General features: G+C 37.5%; 1 protein-coding gene and 1 non-coding gene across 4 annotated transcripts in view; one reads left to right on the top strand and one right to left on the bottom strand.

The window, feature by feature from the left end:
* The window catches only part of KIAA0825 (KIAA0825 ortholog), a 429,746-nt gene that overhangs the window by 34,571 nt on the left and 373,528 nt on the right, over positions 1-21,647 (top strand). The gene's annotated exons all lie outside the window — the stretch shown is intronic.
* On the bottom strand, positions 18,530-18,602 carry TRNAC-ACA (transfer RNA cysteine (anticodon ACA)). The gene has a single exon. It is a non-coding gene; the product is annotated as a tRNA-Cys (tRNA).

The following is a 21,647-nucleotide window of genomic DNA, read 5'->3' as shown; positions in this document are numbered from 1 at the left end:
TGGAGAAGTAATACAGAACCGTCAGAATAAAGTATCTGTTTAAAGGCTGAATGCTTCAGAAGCTGCTTGTTTTCTTTTGGACATTGTTCTGATGTTGTACATACAGTTAATCATGATAGTCTTTAGGGGAATAATGGTTTAGTGTGCAGGCACTCACTTAACAGCTATTTAAGATTACATCTAATGTGTGAAGTGAGGCTGCATGTTCCTGAAAAGTACCACTTTGAAATCTCATTTGTGGAAGGCACTAAGATAAAAATAGTCGGTGAAAAGAATATCCTGGGAAACTTTTAAATTGTCAGTTCTGGGACACATACCCAGAAAGTTCAGTTCATTAGGCCTGGGATGAGGCCCGCCTGGGTGTTTGAATTTTTAACAAATGGCCAAAGTGATTCTACTTAAACTAGTGTCCTCGAGTACCCCTGGAGAACCGCTACAGTAGTGGCGAATACATGAATTGAAAAGAGCTTTTGTTGACCCCCCTTCCTTCTGGCAACACTGTCCTCTTTGGTACTAGTGTTTTTCCATCCTGTGACCCAACTTTCTTATTTGTCCTCTCCACCCATCAGTGGTTCCCAAGCCAGTCTTTAATTTTTCTGCTTTTCTCTCGTTTTTTTTACCTTTTCTCAAAGAATATATCTTTTGGATTTATCAGTCATATCTGTGCAGATGATTCTACAAAATAACCACAAAAGTCTGTTTAATCTAAAAATCTCTAAGCCAAAATTCAGGTGCTGTAATCAATTTAGAGCCTATGGGCAACATTAAAAGAAAGAAGTAGTTCAGTTCAGTCGCTTAGTCGTGTCCGACTCTTTGTGACCCCATGAACCACAGCACGCCAGGCCTCCCTGTCCATCACCAACTCCTGGAGTTCACCCAAACTCATGTCCATTGAGTCGGTGATGCCATGCAGCCATCTCATCCTCTGTCGTCCCCTTTTCCTCCTGCCCTCAATCCTTCCCAACATCAGGGTCTTTTCCAATGAGTCAGCTGTTCGCATCAGGTGGCCAAAATATTGTAGCTTCATCTTCAACATCAGTCCTTCCAAGAAGAAGTAGTAAAAAACAATAAAAAGAAGTAGTAAAAAAGAATAAAATAGGATGAAATGGAATAGATCAAAGCAAGAGAAGCAGTGTTTCATGAGACTTTCGTTTAAGATATGTGTGCACACCTACACATTAGATTGCAATGCATTTTGTTTGAACCTTGTAGGTCATAATTCAAAAAGTTTGAAAGATACTCTCTGAGTTTTGGTCTCCTGGACTTCAGTGTGACATTACAAGCACTATGTTTTCCCATGTGTTCCACTCATATATCTGCTGCGTCTCTATTGTGGACATTACCAATTTGTATAATCCGTTCAAAATCATCAGTATGCAGGTCAGGAAGCAACAGTTAGAACTGGACATGGAATAGCAGACTGGTTTCAAATAGGAAAATGAGTACGTCAAGGCTGTATATTGTCACCCTGCTTATTTAACTTATATGCAGAGTACATCATGAGAAATGCTGGGCTGGAAGAAACACAAGCTGGAATCAAGATTGCTGGAAGAAATATCAATAACCTCAGATATGCAGATGACACCACCCTTATGGCAGAAAGTGAAGAGGAACTAAAAATCCTCTTGATGAAAGTGAAAGTGGAGAGTGAAAAAGTTGGCTTAAAGCTCAACATTCAGAAAACGAAGATCATGGCATCTGGTCCCATCACTTCATGGGTAATAGATAGGGAAACAATGAAACCATGAGAGACTTTATATTTTGGGGCTCCAAAATCACTGCAGATGGTGATAGCAGCCATGAAATTAAAAGACACTTACTCCTTGGAAGAAAAGTTATGACCAGCCTAGATAGCATATTCAAAAGCAGAGACATTACTTAAGGTCCGTCTAGTCAAGGCTATGGTTTTTCCTGTGGTCATGTATGGATGTGAGAGTTGGACTGTGAAGAAGGCTGAGTGCCGAAGAATTGATGGTTTTGAACTGTGGTGTTGGAGAAGACTCTTGAGAGTCCCTTGGACTGCAAGGAGATCCAACCAGTCCATTCTGAAGGAGATCAGCCCTGGGATTTCTTTGGAAGGAATGATGCTAAAGCTGAAACTCCAGTACTTTGGCCACCTCATGTGAAGAGTTGACTCATTGGAAAAGACTCTAATGATGGGAGGGATTGAGGGAGGAGGAGAAGGGGACGACAGAGGATGAGATGGCTGGATGGCATCACGGACTCGACGGACGTAAGTCTGAGTGAACTCCTGGAGATGGTGAGGGACAGGGAGGCCTGGCGTGCTACGATTCATGGGGTTGCAAAGAGTTGGATTCGACTGAGCGACTGAACTGAATTGAACTGAAAATTGTTTTGTTGTGCATTCTGTTAACATTTTCCTCCTAAGTTTTTTTTTTTTTAATCTATTCATAAACTACCATTCTGTTATCCAGGATAAAATTTCAGAATTGCTTTGTAATAATTTAGCCCTTCCTATGTAAATTCCCCAATAGCCTCATCTGACCGCCCTGGCCTGTCCTGTGGCCCAACCAAGCAGAAAATCTTATTGGCAACCCTTGTAGTCACCCACTCCCCAGCTAGCTTCCTGAAGGCTGCTTTGGGCATGCCCTGCCTGGTATCTGTGGCTGCCATCCACAAGACTGTGAGAGGCATTGTCAACAAGATGCCCTGCTCTGTATGATACCCACCTCTCTTAGCTCTTTCTGTTGTAATTGGTCATTTTTTTTTTTATTGCCAAGGAAGAGCCTCACCCTGGACTTTACCCTTTGCTACTTTCTGACGACATATCCACACATTTTCTGGCCCTTAGCATGACTCTAGTTTTGTCTGGTGTCTCTGATGACTTGGGTCTAAAGTCCAAGCTTCTAATGCCTGGGACATGTCACACCTGCCTGGTTGTGCTCTCAGCTATAATTGCCTGCCTTGGTAGTGACCCCAAACTCTTATCTAGTCTTACCTTGGAAAGTCATTTCAAAAGCTGTCTTGCCTTTCCTCACGGTCCCATCCTCTTCCTAGTCATCATCACCTTCATCTGGATTAACTCACTGTCCTTCTAACTGATCCTCCTACATCTCTTCTCTCACCCTACACCAAACTGTCTTAACACCCTGTTTAATAAATATTTGTAAAACAGTAGTCATGTACTGCCTTAGTAAGGAAAAACAGAAGACAACCTGTTATGACTCCATATTCTCTGTGGAATAAAAGTACAAATATTTTCCTCCTGCAGAATAAAAGGCCTCAGCATATCCCGCTAGCCATGGCATACCTCTCCAATTTTATCTTTCGCTGTTTTCATTTGTGAATTTTCTGTTCTGGTTCTGCAAAGCAGTTCTCTATATGCTCCAGGGATGGTCTCACCATTTTCATTACCAGGGCACCCTGTTGGTGAGTGTGGAGCAGACAGTTGTGGCTGAGGTCTAGCAGTAGGATCCCATTACATACAAAGAAACCTCATGTTGAGCACCTGATTACACGTCGGCAATTAGAAGTTAGTAAGAGCCCAGGCTGCAGAAGGAAAGAGAAATGAACGGGAGACAAACTGATGAATTACTTCTCTCATTTACTGTCTGGCTGAGGCTCCTTATATCCTCCGGTCACTAGCTGTTGGATCATTCACAGAACTGGAAAGCGTTTGAATCTATATACAGGGAGAGATTAAGTGTCTTGCAACTAGGGGGGCCTGTGAGGCTATGGATTTTGTGAGATCACTGGACTTCCGCCTTTATCTTCCTTTTCTTTGGCAACTTGACCTCTCTTTTCTTTTGCCCAAAGGGAATGTCTTACGGAACTTCTGGATCATCTGTTACTTGAACCACTCAGTTAATACTACATTAGCTAATGCCTTGTGATATTTGTTTGTTTTTGTATCTAATGCATCAAAAGTAAGACATGCTCAATAAGTTCAAACAAAAAAAGATTATAAAGAGTAAAAATTTTCTTTTCCCTGTTCCTTTTTAGTTCTACTACCCACAGCTTAGCACTGCTGCTGGTTTGCTGAATATCCTTCCTGATTTTGAGGGGGAAAGGGGTTGATTTTTTTTAAAAGTATTGCATTGTATCATGATACATATATAGTTTTACAATTTACTTTTCTAAGAAAACGCTATAGCATTCTGGAAATCTTTCCATCTCTTGCCATACAAAGCTGGATTTTCATTTTTCATAGGTTTCGTTTCATTTTATATATGTTATATTGATATTGAAAATATTCCATGTACTGGACTTCCCGGGTGGTACAGTGGATAGGAATCTGCCTGCCAATGCAGGGGACACGGGTTTGATCCCTTGTCCGGGAAGAGTACACATGCCACACACAACTGAAGTTCATGTGCCACAACTCCTGAGCCCCTGCACTCGAGCCCGTGAACTCCAGCTGCTGAGCCCACACACTGCAACTACCAGAGCCCGTGCACCTGGGGCCTGTGCTCCGCAACAAGAGAAGCTATCACAGCAACTCAGCAACTGGAGAAACCCCACATGCAGCAAAGAAGACCCAGTGCAACCAAAAATAAGTAAATCAATAATTTTTTAAAAGATGTAAAAGATCCCATGAACTGACATCACATTATATATTCAGTTGGCCCAGGAATAGTCCCACCTTATCCCTTTCATCTCAGTATTTCATCAGTTTAGCTTTTGTCTTAGAGTTTTTATTTTTGAATGAAGCCTTATTTGATAGTTACGCATAAATAAACCGGGATAGGTTTTGATAGACCTGCACCTTGCTTGTCTCCATCCTGGCGTGTCCTCATGTTTGAGACACCAGTACAGTGAACAGAATTCTCACTGTAACATATGGTTAAATTGGCCACTTCCCATTTCTGTTTCCCAGTGCCTTTCCAGAAGTAATGTAAGCTAGCACATCTTTTTCAAGGAGAGCAGGAAGGATGCTTGCTGATAAAGTAAATGCTCTCCAGCAGTTAGATCAGCTAGCTCCTTTGGAGCTCAGTGGGGGGCAGTGGCAGAATGCTCCGGGCTGCCGGCTCTGCTGGCCACTTGATGCAAAACCAGTTGTGCTAAGCCTGTGCTTTGGCCTGTGGGCTGCACATTTCTCACCCTGTATTCAGTTTTACCATAGAGTGAATACAATACCAGCTTTATATTGCTATAAGGATTTTATTATGTATCATATGATATAAATCTACAACTATTTGTTTTATTGTTGGATAACACATTTTTTATTTTGTAACAACCGTTTTTGGTGACAGTGATTTGGGAGGGGGGAGAGAAGGAAAATAACTGAACATTCATCGTTTAGTAGTACTAAATTTCATTTGACTTGCCAACAAGAATTACATGTGTAACCCACACTACGGAGGCTATAGTGATATCACAGACCACATGAAAACAAGAAGACATAGAAGCAACAGCATCTATTGTGCAGTCTTATTTTCAGACCGTGCCTGAAAATATGACTTTTTCGTAATTGATGCTTCACTGCAGAAGGTACATTTGTGTACCACTCTGTGCCAATGCAGGAGACATAGGTTTGATCCTTGGTTTGGGAAGATGAGCAACAAAGCCTGCGCACCTCAACTGTTGAGCCTGTGCTCCACAATGAGAGAAGCGACCACAGTGCGAACCCTGCCTCCCGCCACTAGGAAAAAGCCCAGACAGCAACGAAGAACCAGCCCAGCTGAAATAAATAATAAAAAATCTGTATGCCAGTGCAGGAGCCACTGGAGATGCAAGTTCGATCCCTGGCTCAGGACGATCCCCTGGAGAAGGAAGTGGCACCCTTCTCCAGTATTTTTGCCTGAGAAATCCCATGGACAGAGGAGCCTGCCAGGCTATGTCCATGGGGTCGCAAAGAATTGGACATGACTAAGCGACTGAGCGCACACACACACTGTGAAACGTGACTTTTCATTTAGATCGAGTGACTGTACTAAATTAATTCCGCTCATATTCAGTTCCAGGTTTTCTTGTGCATGTATGGAAGGTGAAACAGTAACTGTTACTGTATTGTCTCTGCTAAAAGAACTTTACCAGCTCTTAAACGATGCAGTTTTACTTCAGTATCATTGTATATTTCTAGTAAAAAGATCAATTCCAATAACGGTTCAAGTTTCTTGTCTAATACACGGGATCAAAGTAAAGCATTCAGAAGTTCATTCTGTAAAATGTGAAACACATGATACTGTGAAGTGACAGTGAACTTGCTCAGTCGTGTCCGACTCTGCGACCCCATGGACTGTAGCCTGCCAGGCTCCTCCCTCCGTGGGATTCTCCAGGCATGAGTACTGGAGCGGATTGCCATTTCCTTCTCCGATTGTGATATTGTGAACTGTGATATTGCGTGAATTGTGATATTGTGAGTACTATTGTAAACTGAATGACAAACTGCAGCATACATGGTAAAATTACTTGGTCTTGGTGATGTAAAAAACATTCTGAAGTAGAATATAACATCATAAAATATTTTGAATAAATTTAGAGCCTGCAGAGAGTAGTATACTCAGAATATGTTGTACATATTCGTGTAATTCATAATTGCCTCTAAGAGTTTATAAAATATAAATACCAATCTAAATAGAAGATATATTCTCAAAAAGTACAAATATGCTTATATATGCACAAAATAACCAGCCTGTAAATTTTTATAGTTAGGTTGATGCTGATAAAAATAACAAGCATGGCTGTATATATTTTTTCTGTTTGGATTTTAGAAATTTTTGAGACTTTGAAGAGTAAGTTTATAAATCAATTAAAGTTCCTACCATGGCATTAAATACTTTTGTTAAAATGTTCTCTAAATTTTGTTTGCAGTTTCCAGCAAAATATACTGGGAATATTTAGTCAAAGCATTTAACAAATGGAAGTCAAAAAATTCAGTTTATGTGAAGATTTTAGGGAATTGCAGTTATTGAACCCAGAGCTTGTAAACAGGAGGACTTTGAACTATTTCCCCCTGAAATCAAGGGGAAAACTGAACAAATTAATTTATAAGAACTCAAATGATATATAAAATATAACAGTGAAATTCCATAATTGTGTTTTGAAATATATACACTTATGGGGAGAAATATTTTGATGGAGCTCATATTTTTAATTAAATAAGTATATATTTTGGTTCAGAATGAAGTTAACTTGGAAAAATCTGCAAGTTTGTAGTATCTAAATCAAGCAAAACATTGAAAATAAGCATACATATTTATTTGATGGATTTGTTTTTTCAGCTTATTGGTCAAAAAAGGCAGTTTGCATAGAAGCAAAAAAGTAAAAACTGCAAAAATAATTTGGCTAAAATATTTGTGTATTTCATTATTACAAATTAAAATTGGCAATGTTTTTCAGTAGTGAATTTGCTCTGAACTTAATATTATTTACCAGTAGATTTGCACCTGAAAAAATGTATACAGAAAAGTCACTTGGCAATGTCAACAATTTAAAATTTACTAAACATAAAATGTATCTTGGAAAGTTATAAAAATAATACGATCATATTTTAAAAATACGTTCTTTAGAAAACTAAGTGTGAGGGATAGATACAACTAAGAAATTGATTACAGTATACGTAATGTACTAACAACCATCTGTTTTTGTATTTTTGATGTCAATATAAAGATCTTTTACTTCAATAGGCATAGATATCAGAATTTTTAAAAAGAATTTGAGTATAATTTTATGTAGGTCCACATACATTATAAAGCCACTTACTTGATTTGTGAGTATACATCTCAAAAATTATATAATTTTATTTATTTTAGTACCCTTTTTATTCCAGAAATTTCCTAGTTTAGATGATAAATTATATAATATATGCTTCATCCCCTCCTTCCTAAATTCCATTTCCCCTTTCCCAAATGATTGCTTTATGTTTATTATATATGACTATAATTCTTATACTTAAAATTTGTTACTTCTAAAATGAACACTCCCTTTCCCCATACAAATTAAAAATTAGCTCTTTCCTTTGATTTTTCTCTTTTGCTTAAGTGTATGGTTTATCTCCCAGTCACTTAGAGTTGAAATCTTGCTGTGAACACTGATTCCTTTCTCACCTTTACAAAGATCATTCTGGTGGGAGGATAGAAAATGTGTTAGGAGATGATGCAGAAAATAGGGAGACACTTTAGCAAACTGCTGTATTAATCCAGCTGATGGAGTTTGAATTTCACAGGTGCAATATGAGAACAGGATTGAACGTGACAAATACGAAGGAAGACGAGTCACCTGGCAGTGTAATTTGTGAGAGAGCGTTAGAATGTGGGGGATGGCTCCCATGTTTCTGACTTGAGTACCTAGGCTGAGAGTGATGCTGTTAGCTACTATAGGGACCTCGAGAAAATGAAGACATCTCAGAGGGAAGGTAATAAAACTGGGGGCATATTGAGTTTGAGGTACCCATGGAATATCCAAGGGAGTTATCCAGTGTGGAGTTGGACACTTCAAACAGGAGCTCCAAACATAAGCGGTGGTGGGAGACATGGACGCGGATGAAATTGTTCAGTCAGAGGTCCAAGGGAAGGAGACAGAACAGGGGACTGGTAAAGGAGACCGAGCTGTGGTGTCTGAGACGGATCTGGGGGAGAAAGTGCCCCAAGAGTACTTCCTCTGGGGAAGGAGGGGCCTGGGACTGTGGAGTGTAGCAGATTGGAGAGAAGGCTTACACTTGGCAACTTTGAGGTTCTGTAACCATAGGAAGAATTCAGGCCCAGCTTAGGAAATGTTTCCAGAAATATTTCACCGTTTGAAATTTTTAGATTTAAGTTTCATAAATTAAGCTTCAAAGATATAATCATTTATGTATAGCTCTACAGGTAACATTTATTCTGTTACTCCTCTACAAACTTACTATCAATATTCATTTTTACTCTGAATTTTTTGAAGTTTCACATTGTGTGTACAGGACATGTTGATTGGTATAGAGTGGATTTTTTTAACATCTTGTAAAGAACATCAGTTTTATGGTACTTTCTCGGTGGTCCAGTGGTTAAGACTCTGTGCATCCAATGTAGGAGGTGTGGGTTCGATCCCTAGCAGGGCAACAACTAAGATCGCAGGTGCCACACAACATGGCCAAAAAATTTAAAAAAAGATTTGGAAAAAAAAAAAGGGAACATCAGTTTTATTGTAATTTCACACAAGAACTATTCTAGAAATTTGACTTTGAAGTTGAGTCAATCCAAAGCAATTTTTAAAATCTCTTTAGACTTCATTCTTAGGACCTATTTCTCAAGGGTTTCTATGCATAAAATTTTAATGTTTTTACATTTTATTTTTACTTATTAGTTCTTACTTTTCAAAGAATGTGTTCTGTTATCTTTAGACTTTAGTAATTAAATTACCTAATTTAGGTAGATTTCTTTCTACAATCCATACCTGCATATTGCCTCTTATATGCTCATTTTGGTCCCTCTGTTTTGGTGTATGATTCATCTTTTAGTTGAAAAATACTGGGTTCTTTCATCACAATTACAGTCATTGGTCTGATAATCCTATGAGTCAATCTACACGAAACAAGAAGCGCATATCAAACTCCTGGCAGGTTTAGTTAAAATTAAAATGCATGCTCAACTGTAGAGATTGTCAAGTGTGGAAATAATATTTGTCCAGCTGGACAGCTTTCTTTTGTAGTTGCTAAATGAAAGTTGAGATTCTGTCTGCTCCTTGAAAGCTTCTGTGTCATGAAGGTAATTTGGACTGTTTGTGGTTTGACAGGGATTATTAAAATCAGATGAAGTGAAGGGAAGCAAGTGTGAGAAAGCAAAATTGACACTGACACTCTCTATTATTTGCAGCTTGGATCATGATGACTATGTTGATATGATAGATTCACTGTTGAGATATGTTATGCAGCAAATAAAGTAAAAAGCAAGTATAGTGATGGCTTTTCAGATTTAACATGAAGAAATCCAATATTTACTTTCACTGATTGCATTTTAAATAGATTTTCAGGTCATTTCATATGAATTTGTTTATAACCAACAACACATTATCCGTCTATTGAACTGTAGAATTAGGAAGTATACTGCAAAGGCAGTATAACAGAAAATTAAACATTAAAGAAGTAGATCACATGATTAAAATAATAGAATTTTAAAACTAGAAGGGTCCTTACAGATCACTTTTATCTAATTTCCTTTTTTGGTAGATGGAAACTAGAAAGACTTTTAAAGTATCACATTTAAATGTTATTTGAAAACATACATATTTGTAAAATCCTCGTTTTTCACCACAAATATATTTTATCTTTTCACAGTATTTTAAAAAATGATTTGAGTTGATAAAATTCATTCCAAAATAGTGTAATCCACAATTGTAGATAGCTTTTTTCTGTTTAAAGATAATACACAGATTAAGTTATTATGGTTATATGTTTTTATAAGTTGTATTATCTACATTGATGAAGTAAATACCTTCCATAAACATATTTTTCTACTGAAAGCATTATTTGTAGAAGGAGTTATAGCAAAAAGCTATTTCATGGTGTTAACCAAAGGCAGTTAGAAAAGTATAGCTAAATTTGATGAAATTATTGTTGTTTAGTTAGTAAGTATTGTCCGACTCTTTTGCAATCCCATGAACTATAGTCCACTAGACTGCTCTATCTATGGGATTTCCCAGGCAAGAATATTGGAGTGAGTTGCCATTTCCTCCTCCAGAGGATTTTCCTGACCTAGGAATCAAACTATAGTTATACCTATTTCTGTGTATGTACCCACACCCCTACATACACATAAATCTGTATAACTAAAATCTTCAGTGGTATTTAGGCAAGGTAGTGAACTGATCTGAATTGGTTTGTAACGTGAGAAGTCTAATGTCCGTATGCACTGTAGATAGCATCCTGGTGATACAGGTAAATTCAGCAGTTCTGACTCTGACTACCTGGAGTTTGCACAGCCACGGCAAGTTAGTCTGTGTCCTCCAAGACTGCCCCCATTTCAGACGTGAACAAGTGAGGTCTGTACTGGACATACTGGCTCTTCCTGGCTGATACAAATTCAGGGGCTCCCACAGGTTCAGTAATTCATTTGAATGACTCACAGAACTCAAGAAGTACCATACTTACGATTACAGTTTTATTAAAAAGGATAAAACTCAATAATAGCCAAACGGAAGAGACACATAGGACGAAGTAGTGAAGAGGGTAGGAGTAGCAAAAACCAAATGCAAATTTCTTATTATACCCTAAGATGTGAGTCCTGGAGACTAGATAGTGTTCCAGATTTAGGACGCTGATACAGAAAGGAGGCGAAGTTACATTTAAGAGCAGTGGTGACCATTTAATATATTAGTAGGAGAAAGGGTCAAAGTATTTGATGACCATCTAAAATAGAGGTCAGCAAACATTTTCTATTAAAGGCCAGATAGTAAATATTTTTTAGGGTTTGTGGATGACATATAGCTACCCTAGCATATTCTTTTTTTGTTTTTAATTTTTACAACATGTTAGAAATGTAAAAGCCAGTCTCAGCTTGCAGGCCATAGGAAAGACAGACCATGCCATAGTTTTCTGACACAATACTAGGCATGGGAGAGGGAGATTAGATAGGTGGTGACCCTATAACATGGGAAGAAAAGTCATTTTAAGAAAAAGATTTTGAATTAAATTTTGGACATATTGAGTTTAAGAGATCTTTGAATCAGCAAAGTGCATTGTCTAGTTTAAGTACTCAGATATGTGTGTGACTGTTTTGGAGAGTTTAGCGACATACACTTGAGATAACAGATCAAAGAGGTTATGAGAAGCATGCCGAGTAAGAAGAGAACCAATAATTCCAGCATGAGATGGATAAGAAGAGAAGCATAAGACAAAGTTCTGTATTCCTCTTTCCAGTTCAGGCAAGGGAAATAAGGAGAGTTGAGAATGCTATACAATGAAACTAATAGGAGGAGATTTTTGAGGTGTGAGGAAAAAAATCCAATGAACAAAAATAAAACAAAATTGCTTAAATTAAAATAAATCTACAACAGTTAAATTACATTAAAAAAAAGTATTTGCTTTGAATGAAAATGCTCAAGGAAAGTGTTTAGAATGAGAGGCAGGTCTAGAAAGAAAACTGTGGTGAATATCAGTGTTCAACATCAGAGATGAGAGAGGAGCCAATCAAGATGTTTATTTCAACATCAGAGATGAGAGAGGAGCCAATCAAGATGTTTATTTGCTTAAATAAAAACTACTCTTGTTAATTTATACAAACAAAAAGAAGTGGCTGTTGGGCACTTAAGCAGGGAAAGGATTTATCATAAGTATCTCACAGAACCAAAAAGAAACTGTTTGAGCAATCAGTGAGTCAGAGGAGGAAAGGAACTGGGCAATTACAGGGGCCTCAGCCAAAATAATCCACTTACCTATGTACCCTCTCTTGGGAGGCTGGAAGTAATGTGATTGGTTTACTACCAGCGATTCCCTGTTCCTGCCTTCATTCCAGATATCGTAATTCATTTAGTATGCACCTGATGGTTCAGCTTGCGTCAGATTTCTAACCCTGAATCAATCAGTTATGGCCAGGAAAGCTGGGACTTCTAGCATTGAAATGCACCACCATTGTATATCTGATAGTATATATGAGATTAAAAAAAGGAATGTGAGCTGGCCAGCTACCGAAGTGGGGACTCCTTTGAGGAGCCTCTGAATAAATGGTGTAAGAGTCTAGAAGGGAAGTAGGAAGGCATAATACTAAGGAAAATTGACAAGAAAGAAGACAACTTTAAGAAAGAATAGCCGTCAGTACCAAGGAGTGCAGAGACTAAGTAAGATAGGGACTGAAAAATAGTTTGTCAATTTCCGTATAAAGCCAGAGGCAGAAACCAGATTGCTCTGGGTCGAGAAGTGAGGGATAAAAACATAAGATTAAGATATATGGGCTGCTATTTTGAGATGCCAGGCTATGAAAGGAAGGGGATCTAAGGAGGGTTTTGTTGGTTTGAAACTTGAACATGTTTATAGTCAGCTGAAAGGGATATTGATGATGGTAGGAGTAGTTGATGGTAATTGATGGTGCAAAGCCCCAAAAAGTCATAAAAGGGTATTTTAATGGATGGATTTATTTATCAGATTGATTTTATTAATTATATTACCAAAATTTAGGAGAGTAGTATCACATTAATCCAACTAATCAATAATATTAACAGTTTAGGATAAATTCTTCAACTTCTAACTTCTTTAGAAGCACCCACTTCAATACAAAATGCATGCTAAGTTCAAAGCATTCTTGCCTAATTATTAAAATAGAGTTCCTTAAAAATATAATTGACATCTCATAAACTGCTTATTATCCCCATTTGCTACATAACACTCCTGCTTTTTTAAAAGTGCTTCAATAACTTAAACTTTCTAAGGCAGATGTACTGTTTTCCAAATTACTAAGGTTTTACTGTACTTGAAAATTCACAAGTTAATCATAACCCCATAATTTGTGACATTATTTAGTTCTAATCTCAAAATATATAATTTTATGATTTTTAAATCATGTGAAATATTAATTCTAAGCTATAAAAAATTATTTAAATTAAATTCATTTTCAGTTATCTTGATTTTACTGTAGTATTAAAGCAAGAGATGCTAGGATTACATGTTGAAAATTATAAAGAGTTCTCAAAATGAAAATATTTTCTGGAAAGAGAGGTGTACTGAAAAATATAGCAATGTCAATTTGGTGAGTAAAGCATATGACAATTAATTCCGTTTGCTTGTCAAGTTACAGTAGTGTATTCTGACTGATCCTGTCAATTTCTACTTCATACATACACATATATAAATTACTAATAGAGGAGTTAAAATGAAGTATTTTATATATTTTATCAAAGGGGATCTTAATAGCTATAATATGTTAATATGAGTACTTACTGGATGTATATCAATATTCTAGCTCATATAATTATGATAATCAGAACTTCCACAATAATTAGTAGAAAGCACAGCAGTCTGGGGAAGAGCTATATATAGCTGAGAGTTGCAAAAATAAATTGAAGAAAATAACAAGTTCATTTTTTCCCATTATAAGACTTTAATGTATAAAGTATTTGAAATGATTATCAGCAAAAGGAGATCCATTTGAGTTGTTTCTCAGTCTTTGAGGAGGCCAAAACAGTAAAATTTCAACTCTCCATAATTGATGAAAAGAAATAAATTTTTGGCAACTCTGAAATATCATAGGGAAAGATCTAGCCTTAAAAAAATAGAACAAAAAATTGGAAATTACATAGGCTTCATAATGAATGAAATTTATAATTGTTCTATGGAAAGCTGTTAAATATATATGGCAAGTCAACATGTGTAAGATAAAAAGGTATGATTTTATACAGAGAGTTTAAAACATTGTGAATTAAGGACAGACAGCCTTCAAAGCAGTCTGAATTCCAGCTTTGCCACTTCCTGTATAAGTGATCTCAGGCAAGTCACCAACCTCTCTGTGCCCCAGTTTCTACATCTTTATTATGTAGATTATAATAGAACCTGGGCTTCCTTGATGGCTCAGTGGTAAAGAATCTTCCTTCCAGTGCAAAAGATGTGAGTTCAATCCCTGGGTCATGATATAGGAGTCCCCTGGAGAAGGAAATGGCAACCCATTCAGTATTCTTGCCTGGGAAATCCCATGGACAAAGAAGCCTCTATAGTCCATGAGGTTGCAATAGAGTTCAGTACTATTTAGTAACCAAACAGCAAGTATAATATTACCTGTTACATGGGATTAAAGTCTTAGTCATTCAGTCGTGTCTGACTCTTTGTGACCCCCATAGACTGTAGACTGTCAGGCTCCTCTGTCCATGGGGATTCTCCAGGCAAGAATACTGAAGTGGGTTGCCATTTCCTTCTCTAGGGGATCTTTCTGACCCAGGGATCAAACCCAGGTCTCCTGCATTGCAGGGAGACTCCTTACTGTCTGAGCCACCCAGGGAAGTCACATAGGATTAAGACAAGAATTAAATGAGTAATTAGGACAATGCATGGCTCATATAAATGCTACATAAGTTAGTTGTTATTATCTTTAATATATTTAGTCATTATACCTTTAATCCATGTCCCAATAAATGAGTTCACTGAACTACATAAAATTGTCAAGATTTAATAAAAGTTAACTTTTTAATTATATAATGTTGGCAGGATTTTGTGAATGATACAGGAAGACAACTTTCTGACTAGATGTGAATGGAAAAGTAAAAATGAACCAGGCCAGAAGAAAAAGCTGGTTCAGATTTAAGGATGATGGCCTGGTCAAAGTTTATTTTCACTTTGCTTCTTTATCAAATCAGCAAATTTAAGCCAAACAAGAATATAGTACAAATAATACAAAATATACCAAGGATACACGATGGCCATAAAGATATGATCCCTAACGTCTCCTTTTTCTTTGTGGAGGCATAACGCCCACAAGTCAGTTGGTCTCAGACATCTTTTGTTGTGTAAAGACTGTGTCAATTCAGAGGAACCCAGAAACAGGGGCTGATTGCTTTTTAAGAATATTTTAGGGAGCTGCAGGTTATGAAATGGAACATCAGTACAGGGCATCTTCCTGTTACGGTGAAAGAAGGTCTTGCTGCTCACGTTTCCTTTTTTCACATAATATTTCTTGCTAAAGTTATAAATTCTGCTTTAGCTTTTCATGTAGTGGTCCTGGGGAAAGGGAAGAATTAAAACTAGCTCTGAAAGTCTGGGATACAGAAAAAAATGATGGTATTGATGAATGAATGAAATAGTCCATGGGTAGAGTTAATTTGAGGGGTTCAGAAATATATCCTTATCCTACCATTTTTTAGAATACAGCAAATTTATGGCTGGAAGAAACCTCAGAGCCTAATAAATCCATTCACCTCATTTTGTGAATGAGGAGCCTAAGCTCCATCCCTCTGGAAAGACTGAGTGATTCACCCAAAGTCACAGAGGCATTGCCTGACCAGGATCAGAAGTCAAGTCTATTGATTCCTTGTCAGTGATGTTTAGAGTTAAATGCTGTTTTATTACAGAACAACATTTTCAAACGTGTTGTTATATGTGGTACATAAAATTATTTTTAATTGATCAAGATATCCCACTTCCTTACTGTGCTATTTAACCGTGTTTGTTTTAGGCTAGATCATAATATAAAATGGTAAGGCTTCACGTGAGCTACAGCATGTGGATATATTAACTCCACAGTCTGCCCATAGATATGAAAGCCATGTGACTCTGCTCCCTGCGGTTTCTCACAAGAGAAGAAATCACATGATCCAGATGTTTCCTTTACTAACTAAATTTCAATGTGAATTTCTTCCCAAGGGTTGGTTTTTCTCTTTCACTCCTTTTTGATCATGTAGATCTTAAGGAGAATGGCAATCAGGATCTTTATTATTGAAGAAACCATAAAAAGATAACATAAGAACTCTAACCGTTTTATGTGTTAAAATAAAGAAGACTCCTTAGGATAGAAAGGTATCATTTTAAAATGTGTTAAAGGACAAGTGAGAGTCCAAAATTACTTTTGTGTGCTTTCTTTTGATCACATAAGGTTTCGTTAGTTTTATTGCTTTACTGTAATCTCTTCTGGCAGTGCTTGTAATATTTTCATGTTTTATTATAGTCACGGTCCTTAGAAATTTTTAACTCAACTGTTTTCATTTGCCTATGGCTGAAATTTGACCTACAGATATTTGGCTTAGATATAATTCATCAAACATAACTCATCTTTAGAAGGCAATAATTAATATTATATCAGGTGGTAATACTTGTCTGAAATATTAAACAGTGGCCTTAGAAAGCATCACTACGAACAAAGCTAGTGGAGGTGATGGAATTTCAGTTGAGCTGTTTCAAATCCTGAAAGATGATGCTGTCAAAGTGCTGCACTCAATATGCCAGCACATTTGGAAAACTCAGCAGTGGCCACAGGACTGGAAAAGGTCAGTTTTCATTCCAATTCCAAAGAAAGGCAATGCCAAAGAATGCTCAAACTACTGCACAATTGCACTCATCTCACACGCTAGTAAAGTAATGCTCAAAATTCTCCAAGCCAGGCTTCAGCAATATGTGAACTGTGAACTTCCAGATGTTCAAGCTGGTTTTAGAAAAGGCAGAGGAACCAGAGATCAAATTGCCAACATCCACTGGATCATGGAAAAAGCAAGAGAGTTCCAGAAAAACATCTATTTCTGCTTTATTGACTATGCCAAAGCCTTTGACTGTGTGGATCACAAGAAACTGTGGAAAATTCTGACAGAGATGGGAATACCAGACCACCTAACCTGCCTTTTGAGAAATCTGTATGCAGGTCAGGAAGCAACAGTTAGAACTGGACATGGAACAACAGACTGGTTCCAAATAGGAAAAGGAGTACATCAAGGCTGTATATTGTCACCCTGCTTATTTAACTTATATACAGAGTACATCATGAGAAACGCTGAACTGGAAGAAACACAAGCTGGAATCAAGATTGCCCGGAGAAATATCAATAACCTCAGATATGCAGATGACACCACCCTTATGGCAGAAAGTGAAGAGGAGCTAAAAAGCCTCTTGATGAAAGTGAAAGTGGAGAGTGAAAAAGTTGGCTTAAAGCTCAACATTCAGAAAACGAAGATCATGGCATCAAGTCCCATCACTTCATGGGAAATAGATGGGGAAACAGTAGAAACAGTGTCAGACTTTATTTTTTTGGGCTCCAAAATCACTGCAGATGGTGATAGCAGCCATGACATTAAAAGACGCTTACTCCTTGGAAGAAAAGTTATGACCAACCTAGATAGCATATTCAAAAGCAGAAACATTACTTTGCCGACTAAGGTCCGTCTAGTCAAGGCTATGGTTTTTCCTGTGGTCATGTATGGCTGTGAGAGTTGGACTGTGAAGAAGGCTGAGCGCTGAAGAATTGATGCTTTTGAACTGTGGTATTGGAGAAGAGTCTTGAGAGTCCCTTGGAATGCAAGGAGATCCAACCAGTCCATTCTGAAAGAGATCAGCCCTGGGATTTCTTTGGAAGGAATGATGCTAAAGCTGAAACTCCAGTACTTTGGCCACCTCATGTGAAGAGTTGACTCATTGGAAAAGACTCTGATGCTGGGAGGGATTGGGGGCAGGAGGAGAAGGGGACGACAGAGGATGAGATGGCTGAATGGCATCACGGACTCTATGGACGTGAGTCTGAGTGAACTCCGGGAGACGGTGATGGACAAGGAGGCCTGGCATACTGCGATTCATGGGGTCGCAAAGAGTCAGACATGACTGAGCGACTGAACTGAACTGAACTGAAACAGTTCTTTTAATCTTATATATAAAGTGATCAGAAACATTACCGGAAAATGAACATTTATAAAGTGTTATTGAATGGAAATTTCAAAAACAAAGTTATTGTACTTGAAAAAGTTATCATCCCACCTTTAGTTAATCATAGATTAGAGTAAGGGACTTCATTCATTGTGTAAAATTACCGTTGTGTCCCTAATGACAATTTGTAGGAACATAAAGTGAAAGTGAGCTCAGTCAGTCAGTCGTGTCTGACTCTTTGCAGCCCCATGGACTGTAGCTTACCAGGCTCCTCCATCCATGGGATTTTCCAGGCAAGAGTATTGGAGTGGATTGCCATTTCCTTCTCCAGGGGATCTTCCTGACCCAGGGATCGAACCTGGGCCTCCTACATTGTAGGCAGACGCTTTACCGTCTGAGCCACCAGGAAAGTCTCATAAACAGAATATAAACAGGAACATAAACAGAATATAAACGTGTATCTCTTGATCTATAACTTCATAACTCTTTCCTTTTTCCCCTTAAAAATTTTTTTAAAGGTAATTCTATCTTTCTGAAGTACCACTGAAGTATTTCCCAAATTACATTGATCCCTCAATAGTTGACCTTCCTACTGTTGAGGTCATAGTTTTCTTTTACTTAGAATGTAGCTAAGAAAGCTGTGGTACATATATACAATGGAGTATTACTCAGCCGTAAAAAAGAATTCATTTGAATCAGTTCTGATGAGATGGATGAAACTGGAGCCGATTATACAGAGTGAAGTAAGCCAGAAAGAAAAACACCAATACAGTATACTAACACATATATATGGAATTTAGGAAGATGGCAATGACGACCCTGTATGCAAGACAGGAAAAAAGACACAGATGTGTATAACGGACTTTTGGGCTCAGAGGGAGAGGGAGAGGGTGGGATGATTTGGGAGAATGGCATTGTAACATGTATACTATCATGTAAGAATTGAATCGCCAGTCTATGTCTGACGCAGGATACAGCATGCTTGGGGCTGGTGCATGGGGATGACCCAGAGAGATGTTATGGGGAGGGCGGTGGCAGGGGGGTTCATGTTTGGGAACGCATTTAAGAATTAAAGATTTTAAAATTAAAAATAAATAAATAAATCTAATCTTAAAAAAAAAAAGAATGTAGCAGCGGGTTTTTCTACTGGCCCCTTTCTTACCATCTTATTATGAGAGGAAGAGACTGTTCAATCACTCTCTCTCTGCTCCTTCTTGCACAGTGTCAGACACAGTGTATGCCCACCACAGACTACACGTGAGGAAATGGGAAGTTTGGTGTCTGCTCATACTCCTTCATTGCTTGTTTCTTTCTCATCCCAGTCCCCTTTGTCATCCCAGTCCCCACAGTCATCATTGCCATCCTAACAGGAAGACTTCTAAACCCAGGCTTTAGAGTGTCACCTGCCTGTGCTCTCCCTCCTTTATGTATTTCTCACGTTGGTCCTATTCATTCAGGTTAATTTCCTCATTAGTTACCGTTTGCCCATCAAGTTTTCGTTTATCCAGTCACACAACATCTTGAGCATCACTTCCTCTGTAAAGGTGACTCTCGGTTCTCTCGTCCTTCGTCACCTCAACACCTTAGCATGCATATGGAAGCGTCACGCCTGTCTGTCGTATGACATCCCGAACCCTCCTCATTCTGGTACCGCATCATTGTTATCAGAGGGCATTCCTCTCTAATGTCATTCCTTTATAAAGAAAGTCTTCGTATATATTAACTTTTCCACTAAGATTAAATAGGGCAAATCATGCAACCATGTAGATGGGAATCCTTCAGAATCCTGGTCACCAACCTCATTTGAAAGATTAATGTGTTTCAGAACATTATAGTTTTATTCCAGAGCTGATTTCAGTGAAGGACAGAGCATACATATTCAATGCTGAAATCATACAAAACAACAGATTTTCTTTTAACAAGCATTTGTAAGCACAAATACAACAAAACAATACAAAAATTTTGATGAAATGGTCATAGTCAAGAGATCCTGAGGAATTAAGTAAGGTTTGAATCAGATTTTGAAAAAATGATAATTATGAATGGCAGGAGAGAAGTGTTAAGATTGGGAGATATTTCAAATGAAGACATACAGAAAATGTAAAATAGGAGATTGTATACCTCCTGAGAGCAAGACTAATTTTTTTTAACCATTTTCCTAATTATGTATAAAATGATAATTACTTGTTGTAAAACAAAGGAAAATGCTAAATATGGAGAAGAAAATAAAAATCAACCATAGTCTATTCTGTCGTCTAAGGATAACCATTTTAACATTTTGACTAATATCATTTCTATATTCTACAATGTTTTATATGCAGTAACCAATTGATTTCTCAACAAACCAGCAATCTCAAGTTTTAAAACCAGACAGGTCGGGGTTCAAACCCTACCGCTAACACTGGGTAGGTATGTAACATGGATCTCTTTGGGTTCCCTCCCCATAAATGAGGATAATAACTATTTTTAGAGTTATTATGAAGATTAAAGAAGGTGATATAAATAAAGTCCCTTATATGTAGTAGATATACAGTATAGTATATCTGTACAGTAAATGTATAGCAAATTATATTACTAGTTTGCTATTATATTTAAGCTAAAAGTTAACACATATTTTCTTTAGTTTTATGTGGAATCTGAAGTAATGAGTCTTTACAATACTGGCAAATTGGAGCAACTCTGAACAGAGTATTTATAATTTGTTTTATTAAAGAGAAGCTGACTACAAACAAAACATTTACCAAGTCTGAGTTCTCTACAAGAACCATCAGCCGTTCAAGTCTTTCCATTACAAAAGTGGAATTTTCTTTTCTTGGCAACACTTTTTGAATAACTCATCATCTGAAAAGTTGATTACCGAAAAAGATTTTAAAATATACAAATATATAAACTGAATTCATTGTTAGTAATATTGGCTGTTGGATTTAAAAATGACTGTTGGGAGCTTCCCAGGTGGCTTAGTGGTAACGAATCCACCTGCCAATGCAGGAGACACAGGAAATGCAGGTTTGATTCTGGGTTGGGAAGATTCCCTGGAGTAGGAGATAGCAACCCACTCCAGTATTCTTTCCTGGAAAATTATATGGACAGAGGAGCTTGGTGGATTATAGTCCATGGGGTCACAAAGAGTTGGAGATGGCTGAGTGACTGGGCACACAAGCACACACATTCTGGTAATAGTTGAGCTACTAGGAAGATAGGAAGATATCAAACTCATTGGTATATGAAAATATTGAGGTTTTGTTGTCCTAAAGCATAGCTTCTGGTGGACATAGCATTACCTACCACTTAGCTTATAGTTTTGGGGATTTTTTTTTTTTTTGCCTGATTTCAAATTAATGTTAATTATGGCACATTATATACCTATAATATAATTTGTTTTCAAATAAAAATTAAACCTTTCACTGCAAAATATTTTAAGATAGGAGAATCCAAGTGTATGAGGATTTTTTTA

This window comes from Ovis canadensis, chromosome 5, assembly GCF_042477335.2.
Source record: "Ovis canadensis isolate MfBH-ARS-UI-01 breed Bighorn chromosome 5, ARS-UI_OviCan_v2, whole genome shotgun sequence".
Classification (NCBI taxonomy): Eukaryota; Metazoa; Chordata; class Mammalia; order Artiodactyla; family Bovidae; genus Ovis; species Ovis canadensis.
This window is presented reverse-complemented; position numbering and strand designations above follow the sequence as displayed.